The sequence below is a fragment of the Meleagris gallopavo genome, chromosome 10, assembly GCF_000146605.3.
Source record: "Meleagris gallopavo isolate NT-WF06-2002-E0010 breed Aviagen turkey brand Nicholas breeding stock chromosome 10, Turkey_5.1, whole genome shotgun sequence".
In the NCBI taxonomy this organism is placed as follows: domain Eukaryota; kingdom Metazoa; phylum Chordata; class Aves; order Galliformes; family Phasianidae; genus Meleagris; species Meleagris gallopavo.
In genome coordinates this window covers 8304782-8318046 of record NC_015020.2, presented here as the reverse complement: position 1 = coordinate 8318046, position 13265 = coordinate 8304782, and the positions used below count along the sequence as shown (strand labels likewise).

At 42.4% G+C, this 13265-nt stretch overlaps 1 long non-coding RNA gene across 1 annotated transcript in view; it reads right to left on the bottom strand.

The window, feature by feature from the left end:
- Nucleotides 1-10200, bottom strand: part of LOC116216972 — a 51437-nt gene extending 41237 nt beyond the window's left edge. Inside the window, exon 1 of the long non-coding RNA XR_004160752.1 lies at nucleotides 7366-10200. This is a non-coding gene — a long non-coding RNA (uncharacterized LOC116216972). The remainder of the gene's footprint in view (nucleotides 1-7365) is intronic.
- Nucleotides 10201-13265: the final 3065 nt, after the last annotated feature.

Genomic DNA, 13265 nt, shown 5'->3' with positions numbered 1-13265 from the left:
CTTACTGCATGCCACATTACTGGAAACAACCATCACAGCAAGGATTGCTGCTCTTGAACACACAAGATTCCCGTGCCCAGAGCAGCACTTGCCTGGGATGTGCCCCAGGGTGCAACACATGAATGCACATGGTGGTGCAAAACGTGTGCGCTGTATCTCAAGCGTTTCTTTTGTCTTCTGGGTAATTCTGTTTCATCGTACGAATTTATACTGTCACAAGCCGATAATCCCCACAGATCCCACTCCTTTTAAATCAGATGGGCTAGATGAGAGCAAATATCCTCTGCTCTAAATTATAACTTTAAATAAAGATTAAGGACATAGGGTTGGTATGAGCACAGAACTACCCCACTATGCACAGATTTTACTCCTCCAATCTCAACAAAAACACTCACTGCTTCATTTGTCAGCTACAGGGCAAAGAAGATAAGGAAGAGAGCCTTCAGTGTGACACAATAGCAGGGGTAGGTTCCTGTGGATCAACTGCCAGCCACGACGCTGTGTCCTCTGGCTGGCAGGCATGAAGGACCACACGCCCTCCTCACCGCCTGATGAACTGGGAACCTCGTGAGGGACTCAGAGTGCAGGAGATGGAGTAGTGTATGTTTTCATCTTTCTCTTTTACAATCCTTCTCTCTCCGTTTATATATGACGTTTTAGAGATTGAGCTTTGTTACAAACTGTTAGCCCAAGGCAGTGGATTTGGGAAGTGAGATTTAATGGAAAGACAGAGCACAAGAAAGTGTGAACAACTGGAACTACATGTGATATTAGTGGTTTGTTGTTGAAGGGATTTCTGTTTGGATTGTAGATCAGACAGTTGCCTTGATGTACTGCAATGAAAATCAGCACCCAATGTGCCTGGAGACAAACCACTGAACTGTCAAAAAACACTTTTTTCTTTTTATCTCCCAGAATGTGAAATGAGAAGTCCCCATTCGCCCACCACACGAAAAACACAGCTCTGCAATCACAGTGCTGTGCAGTACTGCACTACAGAAAATAACACAACTCCCCCCATAAGCACCAACGTGAGTCATCTCTATATCCAATTGTACAGATATATAGTCACACTTCTTGACACTGCAGAGCCTACTGCAAGCAATCCCATCTCTGGTAATGACCGAGAGTCACAGAGGTACCCATTTGGATTGACCAGCTGTCAACCTACAGCAATTCTACTGAATTCTATTTTTATTCTGCATTTTCTTCCATACAGTAGAGAAGAACGTGGCATTTGCTAAGTATACTGTGATCTGTAGGTGACCGATTTGCTTACCTCTGCTGAAGCATCCACTGGTGTCCATGTAAGCTCCCTGCCCACCGGTACTCACACATCCACGCCAGCTGAGGGCAGGGACTGGGGCTTGCACAGCACGCTGCGATCTGGAAGCAATATGATGCTGTCCTGTTCACAATGCTCATCTTTGGCAGAGCTTGTGCATGCAAATTGTGCAATGACTTCACAGAAACCAACAAAACCGTCCATTTAAACAGCATAAAACAATCTACAAGAGCCAAGAATTTCTCTAGTCTCCTAACTAGTTGCAGCTCTTAATTACTGAGATGAGGAGACTGGAGCAATAGAAATGTCTTCAAAAGTCCACACAGAGTATATGGAAAGGGAGAGCTGGGGACATTCAGAAACAGTCCACCTCTTTGATGGCATGCCAGTCTCACTCAAATGCTTCAATTTAAATGGAGACGAGCAGTCATGCAATGCTATGTTCTATGTATGGCACTTGTTCAAGTTTACTACCAACACACCAACGTGGGAACCACTGTGTTGCAATTAGTTCTGTGGGCAAATGATGAACTGCATTAGAAGACTAACTCTTCTTGCAGGAGTTCTACAGCTGAACAAAATTAAAAATACTACCTACAACTTGTTAAAATAGCTCTTTTTGTCCCTTTAATTGCGAGAGGACTAGCTGTGAGGCTTGCTTCCTGTCAAATAAATTCTTTTCCACTCGGAGGCAAACCCAACTGCGAACCAGGAGAGCGCTGGAATGGAAACAGCTGAGAAACAGAAGTCCCAGTTGTGAGGAGCTGAGGACTTAAGCCAAATGGAAATGTTGTTTTCCTTATTAAATTAATCAGTTTACAAAATATAAGATTATAGAAGGAGAGCAGCGTCCTCCTTGTTAAATATTTACCATTAAATCTCTGCAGGGATTCCTACCCTAAGTCCGATTCTGGCTGGAACTAAAGAATTAGAGAATTACAGTGAGATATTTCCTGCATCACAGTACATGCAATGCCTCCAGGGTGGGACAGAAATCCCTGCCCTGAAGACAGCATTAAAGATGGAAGTGCCTTCTCTCTCTCTCTGAGAACACCTCTGGTGGGTGTAGGTTCCTCTTCATCTCTATTTCACTGATGTTTATTAAATTACTTCACATGAAAACTGACGTTCTTAGGACAATGTTTTAAAGATATTAAACTGAATTCGAATACACAACTTGATTTTCAAACTTACAGGCTACCTTTAGTGTGCTTAAAAGTCCATTTCAACTTCTGCTAAAATTGTTTTTCGCAAGCCTTTTTAGGTCATTTGTAGAACTATTTCATATTTTGTCTCCCCATGTTTTTATGAGACAAAAATTCAGAATGAACCAAAGCAAGGCTTCTAAGGTCCTTAAAGCAGATAGAAGGGAAATAAAAATAAAAATCACAATCACCTTTGAACAGAAAAGTATTTGAAAAAAAAAAATGCTATAGCTAACCCAGCATCTAAGAGGGCAGTTGTCAAACCCTTACGAGATGACTGAATGATGGACAACTCCGTAAGGTTTTCCAGATTTGAGGCAACCTGACAAGCTCAACAGTAGGCAACTAGGGTATTCACTTTGCCCATGACATACCTTTCTACCCTAGCTCAACAAGCAAAACACCACACTGTTAGAACACTTCCACATCACTTTCCTGCTCAAAGCAAGAATTCATGGGCCAGCTGCATTCCTCCAGGGCAGCAGCAACGAGAAGGAACCAAAACAAAAGGCATTGGTGAAGACAACAGAGGAGGACTACAAAATCCAACAGCTTGACTGACAAATTGTATGTCACGCTGCGCTCAGTAGGCTGATATTCTGAGCAGTCTGGGTCACCCAAAGCAAATGTTTAATCTTTTTTATTTCCACAGGAAAATAATGTAAAGAAGGAACAAGTGTCTGAGGAGGCCAACAGGAAGCCAGCGAGGATGACTAATGTTTTGGTTACTGCCACAGGTCGCTCTGGTAACCACGGCCAATTCCAGTAACGCCTTCACCCACAGCTCTTGCACATTAACAAAGCTTAAACTTGTTGTAATATGTCTAGGTTTCATATAGTTCAGGCACACCTCTTTGTAAATAGGCTTTGTCACTTTTAATAGAAATACCTGTTCTCAAAACAAGTCCAAATAAGGCTGTTAACATGACTTCAAACATGAAAATAAAGCCTTCCTGTCATTCCAGTAAATAAAGAATTTCTGTGGCTGTCAGACCTCACAGTCCAGTCCCCAAAACTATGCCCGAGTGTTGCAGTCCTAGAACACGGATGTAGGTGGGAAGAGGTTTGGGGTCCCAAAGGTTTTAAGTGCCTCAAGAGCTTCTTCACAGCTAGTTTCAGATGACCCTGTTTCCATCTAGTCAAAGTTTCTACACAACACAGAGTGAAAGGCGAGCATAACACAAGGCAAGCATAAAAACTGGTGTAGAACTTGACCCATCGCCACCAACCTGACTTTTAATCTGGTGCCTGATACCATTCCAGGAACCAGGCAGAGTTCATTTCTGTTAATTAATGAGACCGCATCAGCAGGAGGGAAGAGGTACTCAATGTATCTTGCGGCTCTCTTCATTACTGTGTGCTACACACAGAAAGATCAGGGTCAGAACACAGCATCAGAATCTAATTTCTGACCTTCAATTCAACACATGCAATGGCTACTTTTTCTCCTCCATCTTTCCATGATTTCAAGCCAGAGCTGTCTGTTGTTGCTACTTGACTGGTGCTGCACGGAGTGAACAGAAATTCATAATGAGCAAAGTCCATGTGCAGAATAACTTCAACTTCTTGGCCTAGACTGAACACACCCTGGATGTGGAAAATGCAACAGCAGTGCCCTTAAAGAGCATCAAAGGTTCATTCCACCAAAGCAAGGATAAAGCATGCTGAAAAATAAGTACTCGCTAAACTTATTTTTAACAAGCAAAAGATACCAGACTTTGCACCATCAGTCCTGAATCTTTCACAAGCACCTGGAGGTACAGCAGGAAAATGAAGCTCCAACTCAAACTTCCAGAATTAACCCCTCAATTTGCATGGCAATCAAACACCAGATAAGATAGACATTTATCAACATTGCTTAGGGAAAGCAAGATGATATAATGGAGAATCGATCACTGTTGAAAGTAAAACAGAAGGGCAAAATAAAAGGCCTCCACCTGCTTTTAATTTGAGCCCACACCACAAGGGAGAAGTTAAAACTCATAGGTATATATGCTCCTTTGAAAGGCTAGGTTGCTAGCCTGAACAAAAGAGAGAGGCTTTTCACTTACCTCCTACGGTATCAAAGAGCCCATTAAAAACCAGTAAAATATTATGAAGCTTTTTCCCTTTGTGAGAAAGTGCAATTAATATCCTTCAGCAGATGATTATTGATTTTTATAAAGCAATTTACAGGCTTCTAAAGTCATGATTATTCAACCCTCTGGGTGCCAGAAAGGAAGAGTTTTCAGAAATAAGGATCACATGCTCATTTCCACATCAGCATGGCCAGAATTTACAGACTTCTGATTTTTTTTTGCCCCCAGGATATTTTTTGTTATTGTTGATGCTGCAGTGCTCCAGCACAGGATTAACCCTTTTATTCCCTCCCACTTGAGTCAGATTTTTTTTTTGTGACCTATCTTGAAGTATACTGCCTGTCAGATATTCTTCCTCTACTGGCGGCTGGCGGGTTGGATGCTCAGCAGAGTAGACTTTGTGTCAGAAAATCAGCAGCTGCTCATATATCACACTGGTCATTAGTAGAGGATCATTCTGGACCTTTGCCCACAGCACCTTGCTATGGCAAGAGAAGGGCTATAAAACCCTAGGCCCTGTCAGCTGTTGTCATTTAGGTGAGAATTTATCAGGTCTCAGAGTGCCCTCTGACTGGATTATTATGAATAATGAATGAAGCTTTATGCCACACTGAGGCGTTAATAAGACTGGGATGACTGGGAGAAATTCAGTACAGCATCATAGCGGTAACTTTCTGTGAGCAAGTACACAGCTGGTGGGCTCACTGGGTTTAGCTTACGGTGGATACTGCGACTGAAACGAGGAGCTCATTTAATTATTAAGCAAGCAGCACAATGCTCCTGGTGTAGCCTATGGGTGGTATTAGTGACCCGCTCGTGGAGAGCCTTCAACTAAAGGTTTTCGACCCTCTAACCAAATTCATTCTGCTTTTAAGTAGCTGAATTAGCAACAGCCCCCCAAACACAAATGCTGATCTTCATAATTATATTTAACCCAACTTGAATAAAAAGAAGTAATTTAACAATAATTCCCTAAAATCTCCTAGCACAGAAGAAGTCTATCCTGTTGGTGGTACTCTGGGGACGTTAGTCAGGATTACTGATGTTCATCCTTATGCTTCCTCAGTCCATTCAATACTTATCCCTACAGCACAAAAAATGAGAAGGAAGGAGACAAAAAGGCAGCCACCAACCTAACGAGGAGAAAAAGAAGGCAAAAAAAGGCAGATGCACAGCAGAGACGATTGGCAATAATCACCCTCCCGGTGCAGCAGTTCCAGCTGTACTCCAGAGGACCGAGACCACCGAGCTGACAAGCACTCAAGGCTGTCATTTATCTTGGTACCAGCATTGCGAGGAAAATGGTTTTATAGGGCAAGACATACTTTTACAGACTCTTTATTATCTTAGGTGCATAGTATCATTAAAACATTACGACTATCTCGTATTACTATGTCCTCAGCAAAAATGGCACGCTCTGTTTCAAACAAAGATGTTGTCTCATAACTAATTTTCTTTTAGCTTTTTTTGCCTTTGATCTGGCATGCAGCCTCCAGGAAATCCTTGCTAATGCTGGGCAGGTCCCAGTTCTTCTGAGCAGCCTCAGAGAGGAGCATGTAACACATGAGGAGTGCAACGGCTAATTACTCAGGCAGCTCTAGGGCTTGGTCTAACTCTCATACCAACCTCTCAATTACATGTTTTTGTACAATCAAGCCACCGCTGCCAAATTATGAGCAGAGAGAAACTTACTCTTTTTAGAAGAAAAATGCTTTTGGCAGAGGCTGGCTGCAGAAAACACTTTGCTGATAAAGGTCACTTTTCAGATTAATGGCACAAGCAGAAGCGGAGAGAGTAAGGGCGGCACGAGCCATGGCTCCCAGCAGGCTGAGGGCCAGGCACTGAGCTGCTGGGCAGCTCCCAGACACAACCAACCTGGGCACGTGCTCACAGCAGCACCTGCACCTGACATACATCCACATTAGGTAGCATTGGGAAGCTCCTGCTCCAACAGATCAGTCAACGCCATCATCCTGGATGTTAATCCTAATGTCATATGTCATAGTACAGCAGCCCTCCAAACAGACATTGGGTAAATTCAAAAGCCTTGGCTTGTCCTAGCTTAATGCTTTGAAAAATGTTGCTCTGTTTCCTGGCTTTAGTTTTTTGGATCTGACCCTCAGAAAACTTGTTCACCAGCATAGTATTCAAAATGTTAATTTGTTTGCTTAAATTAAATTTGACCAAAATTTAAAGAAATAGATCCAACCCAGATAATAAGGCTACCCAAATCCTTGCAAATAATACAAACTTTTTCCCATATTTTTGCCAGTTTTTTTCCAAAAACAAAAATATAAAGATGACAACTCTAATTTCTTTAGTACATATATCTAAAAAATGTAATATATTTCCTTTTCATTTTTTATGGCTATCTCTTCTTATAACAAAGCCTCATGTCATCTCAAACTCTAAAACTGCACTGTGCAACTGCTAGTGAAAGACTATAGATTTTTCCTTTCGCTAGATTTTAAATACTGACCATTAACATAACTCACCATATATTTCAAGGATTCAAATATCTTTACATTTGTCCTGCTTCAATCCAGAATGCCTGATACTTGCACCTCATCACTTTTGTTAGGTATAGGGAATTTACAAGCAGCAGCAGATCCGTGACTGGTTGTTTTTTTTTTCAGAATTGAAGGCCTCTTCACCAATCAGCCCTTCTCACAATGAGTCAAAGAATGTAAATAATTTATGTTTGATTTTACATTGGTAAAACAAACTTTGAAAAGCTACTTAGAATGTTTTAGGGAATCAGAAAAACTGAGTTTTCACTCCTTTTTCATTCAATTACCTCTGACTTCAGATGATTTTCATAGCGGCAGGAAAATTTCTCTGTTCACAGCACTTCTTAGAAAGCCTCCACTTTTGCTAAGAACAAGCACAGTCCTGGGTTAGATGAGCAACAATGAGAGTGCGACTAAAAAGCAGAGCTTCCGCTCCCCTTGCAAACTGAATCACCAATGTCAGCGTTTGGGGCTTTCTACACGTATACATATATATTCATTTTTTAATTCTTTTTTTTTTTTTTAACAGGGTCTATAGGAATCACCACAACAACAGGAACCAGGCACTCACCTTGCTTCAGTTTCCTGTGTCACACTGTCCTTCTGGAGCTGGGCTGTTTGTCGCACCGATGGTTGATAACACCTCATTTCCAAGGAAGTGTGCTGAGGGCTTCCCCTCATTCCCTATTATGCCTCATCTGGCCCAGTTCCCCACATGAAGCTCGGGGACAGTGAGCACTGCTTAGCTAATTTCAGACACACGGTGAGGTGCTGATGGGTACCACAGGGTTTGGTTTGACCAAGGTCTCTGCTTTGAGATACTCAGCAACCTGAGAGTTACAGCAGCATCCTACAGCTCTCCAGCCTTGCACCCCCCCCCTCCGCTCCCCTCACCTCCAAAGCCATCCTGCTTCCCCACAGCTTCATTTGTCTTCTACAGCAAATTCCACTCATGGATTCTACTTCATTCCACAGAAACTATGCTTACAGGGCAGGCCTGCAAACGTCTGGGCACCACTGCTGACTGCACAGCATGGGTGGGCATCAAAGGCCCCACAGAGGGGATAGGCACCTGCATCACCCTCCACTTCCCAGCTTTCTAAAGAAGTGGCACTTTGGAAACCAAGCATTTACTTGGAGCTCATTTATAAATCCTGGAATATCTTAAGTTGGAAGAGAACCACTTCTCTTCCAGAAGATCAGAAACTCCAACCCCTGGCTTCACACGGCACCACCCAAAATCCAAACCCAACATCTGAGAGCAGCAACCAGACAATCCTTGAACTCTGGCACTTGGGGCCATGCCCGCTGGTACAGGACTTTTCCCTGACCCCCGCCTGACCCTCCTGACACAACTCCATGCCGTTCCCTCGGGCCCTGTCGCTGTCACAGACCAGAGCTCAGCGCTGCCCCTCCTCTCGCTGTGAGGAGCTGCAGCCGCCATCAGGCCTCCCTTCAGCTCCCCTGTTCCGGGCTGAGCAAACCCAGGAGCCTCAGCTGCTCCTCACACACCTTGCCTTTCAGAGCATTTTCCATCTTTATAGCCCCTCTTTGGACATTCTGTTATAGTTTAACGTTCTTCTTACACTGCTGTACTCACATTGCACCAAGCGCTTGAGGCGAGGCTGCACAGTGCAGAGCAGAGCGGGAAAACCCCTTCCTTCACCAGGTGGCAGTGCTGAGCCTGGTGCTCTCCAGGACACAACTGGCTCTGCTCTTTTGTTAAACTTCACGTGGTTGGTAGTGGCCACTTTTGTCTGCTGAAATCTCTCTGCAAGGCTTCTCTTCCCTGGAGAGCGTCAGCAGCTCCTCCCAATTTACTATCATCTACAAACTTACTTAGAATAACTTTACTAAATACATGAAAATTGAATTACTCAGGCGCTCCCCGCCCACATGAGCACTGTGCCCTGCGCAGAGTTCCTACCTAGGAGCAATCTCCCTTTGTCCTGGTGTGCCACCACTAGAATGGATCCAATACCTGAGAAAACAGCCAGCCCTCAGCTCATCGCTCACACACACAGCATGCTGGGACACCACTCCTTAGGAATAAAAGTGCCTGCAAGCACTTACGACAACTAGTCCCACCAGGACCCACCATCCCTTTGGGAGAGCACTTCCAGTGACAACAAGGCAGACTCAGGACACAAAACCTCCTGCCATGCCTGATGCCTTACAGCAGAGGCTTTGCAGCTGTTTCTGGCAGGAGGGCTCAGCACTGCTCCACATGCAGGAGCTCTATGGCTCTCCCTGGACCAAGAGAGTAACAGAGATCAAGTTTAGCTGAGTTCTTTCCAATGCACACAGTGCTTTCAGGGCCTCAAAGCAGTAAGCACAATTATAAACTCTCATCCCAGAAGGAAAATGTGCTACTGCAGCTCCACTGCAGTAGAAGAGGTCAAAGTCAACACTTGCTACATTTTTTGACCATTAGGAACTTTACTTTCTCCTGCTTGCTAGAGCTATTTTCTTAGTCTTAGTACACCTAGTTTTTGTGAAGCCAAATTCTTGTGCACTCTGCTTTTGGGCACACTTTGGTTTGTGCTAGGAATGAAGCTGCATGCTCACATCTCCCACCTAAAACGGAGGACTGTTCTGGCAGGGAGAAAGCACCACATTTTTTAATTTTGAGGCTGTGTGATACAGGAGCACTGGTGTAACAGCCCTTTAATTGTAATTGAGCTAACAGATACATCTAAAAATAATAACATTAGCTAACCTGCTTTATTTTATTATCAGCAATAATGAGCAGCAACCTGTTCATTTTAAAACCTGAGGTATACACAGTGAAGTTAATAAGAACCCAGAGTTAATTAAAATAATAATTAGAGCATCTTAACGATTTTCAGCTTCCTCCAGCTACTTTTTCTCTGCAGTAATTTTGTTGCACATACCACAGTGATCTCACAGCTTCTAAGGAGAGCGATCATTTCCATTTAAAAGCTGAATTTATTTTACTATGATTGAGCAAAACATGCTGCTTTAACTATCTCTTTGGTTTATTACTATTTTATGTCTCCTTTATTTCATTTATGCTATTTTCTAAAGCTTGAAAACATTTTTCAATCTTAAAATTTTTCCAAACTTGCATTAGGAGAGTCTAGGATAGATGGAAGAAAGGAATAGTCTTAACCAGCCTATATTTTGTATGTGCTAATTCAAGGTTCTGTTCTGGAAAAGAATTTTTTTTAATTTATTTCCAACTACTTTTGTTTTCCTTGTGGGACCTTTGAAACACTATATTGCTACTTTTCATGTTTTTTATTCGCCCTCTGGAACAATAAAGGCTCAAAGGTTCATAAATATGCATCCTGTAAATGTATTATGCTGACAAAGTGTTGCTCAGATAGCTGCTCTTGCCTTTAGGGAATGAATAAGTTTACAGCATGCTTAAACAACAGCATAAGGGAAAGACAGTGAGAGAGGGAGAGCTGTGTCAGCGTGTGGGCTGAAAATGGAACAAAAGAGATATCCCGAATGCACAGAGAGCACAGAAAATAAAGTTCGATAAGACACCCACCTCGTGCTGTGGGGCAAGGTGTAGCGGGGGGCTGAAGGTACTAGTATAGCATTGAAGGGAAATCATAAATTTTTTTTCAGGAAGACTACGCAGCCAAGTCATCATAAAATACCCACTTGTGTTTGCTAATTTTAGCATGTGAATCGAGATAACTCCTTTGTTTCTCCCATGGAACAGGGCAGGGGTCCATGTCAGGGTTAATTCTCTTCCCACCAAACGCAGACCTAACTGCTTCATTCACCTCTGCCTTGCTGGAAGCTTAGGGCTTACGCTCATCAATATGGATGCTTTTGGTAGGAAGAAAACACTTAGCAATGAAAAATATCAGTTAAACACACCTCCAAATTGGCATATTGATTAGCATTGCTACGGTAGTAGGTTTTGACAGATAAGTTTTCCAACTGGCCGAATTAGAAAGGATGAGCAATACGCTTAGATCTGAAATAAAAGTCGCTGACAACCCTTCCATCACATTCTTAATATCAGACATTTCTTAAATGCTGGGAGTTCACAACCAGGTTTAGGAGCAGGGGCAGCAGGGAGACATCACAAATAGCAAAATGTCATTTGCAGTGCTACGCATCAAGCTGCCGTAAACCTGGAGACAGAAACATTTCCCAGTGATGCTTCCCCAATCCTGAACAGCCAACACACAGTCAACAAAGTTCAATTTGCACCCATCTCCATTTGACAGCATGTGTAAATAGAGACAAGCTATGCCTCTGCTCTTCACAGGATGGTAACTTCTGCAGTTATATCTGCATTTACAGCTAAACAAACACACCAATACCGTGAGGATACAGGTGGTCTCCTAGACCTACAGCTCTTATTTCCCTCTGTTTTTGGTGTTGCAGGTAAAATCCTCACTAATGAAGTAGTCAACCAGTTAGGATTTCTGGTTTTCTCATAGTCTTTGAGCTTCTGGCTTAATGTCTTTTCAACAGACATATTTTCCTGCTCTACCATGTAGCCTTGTGCCTGGTTCTTTTTCTGGCAAGTGTTTCGGGATCATCTGTCGTATGTGTCAGTATGGCTGCAAAGATTATTCTTTGTTGCCTGAGATTGTTCTCGAACTAATTATGTCCTTCAAAGCCTTGTACCTTTATTGGTCTCCTTCATTCATTTTATTCTTCTACTCTATACTGCACCTCTATTAGGCCAGAAGTAATATTTAAAGCTTCTCAATATTTCTTTCCTATAACCTTTACATTTTTATTTTGTTTTCTCCGTTCAACCATGAACAACAACGATTTCCAACATAAGATTTAGGGGATGCTTTTAGTTACGTAAACATTTAATGACGCTCTCAACTGTTAAGCATTAACACTGCGTTATACAATTCTCAAAAGCATTCCTCATTCAGTCAAAATCCAGCTAGAAAGTCCTTCATTAATTGTGTAATATTAAGAAAACTACGTATGTCTAATGTGAAGTTGTTCCCTCCAGAGAAGTCAGGGTTTTGCATAATTTAAAATCAAGCTATGCACCACCAAAACCATCATGAATACTGCTGCCCAGTGTTCAGCAAAGCCCAAGACACTGCAAAGCAGGTTTTGGTGTTTCAGAAGCCAACACTCACATCCACCCTCAGACACCTCTAGCACTCATCCAACACTCCTCTGACACACATGTGAAGTTAGAAACACAACCACCACAACAAAACGTTTCACTTGTCTTCACAGTTGTTTTTTCTGCTCTGTTCACCAGGATTATTTCCATCCTGATTTTTCTTTGCTGACACTTGCATAAATCTTCGGTCTTCTTCAGTTAAAATGAAGAAGTTTGCCATTTTTGATGTACTACACCTAAAACTGAAATGACAACCCAGTACTTCGCAACTCTTTTCGGGCAGTGCTCTGGATTTCACGTACCACAGCCCCACAACCAACAGCCAGCTTGCAGAACGTCGAATAAAAACAGCGCTCTCCTTGCTTAGAAGTAGAGCAACCCTTCTCCTACTAAAGCAGGACCAGTAAGTTTTCTTAAAAGTTTATCCTGAAGTAATTAAAAGATAAACTTGCAAAAACAGAACAGCATATTCCCAGAATATGTTTGGGAAATAAAGCATATGAAAAATCCCAGTAGATAATATTAAAAGAGCTTTAATCTATGTTCTCAGAACAAACCCCAACACCCATTCAACTGGCAAATTAACTTAGTAACTCCTACATGCTTTTGTGTAAATGAGTGTGATCCAGCAAGAGCCAAGGAGCTTCACACCACGGCATGTGCTTTGCTCCCCCTGGAATGGGGCTGACTGCAAACGAAGGATGAATTTAAGTCTTTCCACTAGTTCATTTATGCCCACTGCTTGTAAAAAAATCTTCCCAATATGGACAGGGCTAGATTTTACATTAAAGTCGTATGGAAAAAATCCTTGTCAATCAAACTAGTATGAGGGAAGGGGGAATGTAATAACTTATCTGGCAGCCAGGTTGCATTCAACAGCAGAAGAAAGGGGAAAGTCCTAGAACTAGAAGGGAGAAAAGAAGCAGGCTCTGGGGCTATTCAAGCCAGAGACAGACATACTGTGAGGGTTTCCAACAGAAAGATAACAGAACAAGACAGGGGATACAGATGCACATGCATTCTGCGTCGCTCCTATAGATCTAATTTAATAAAGCACAATTGATGATCATTTTCTTCTTTTCCTTTTTTTTTTTTTTT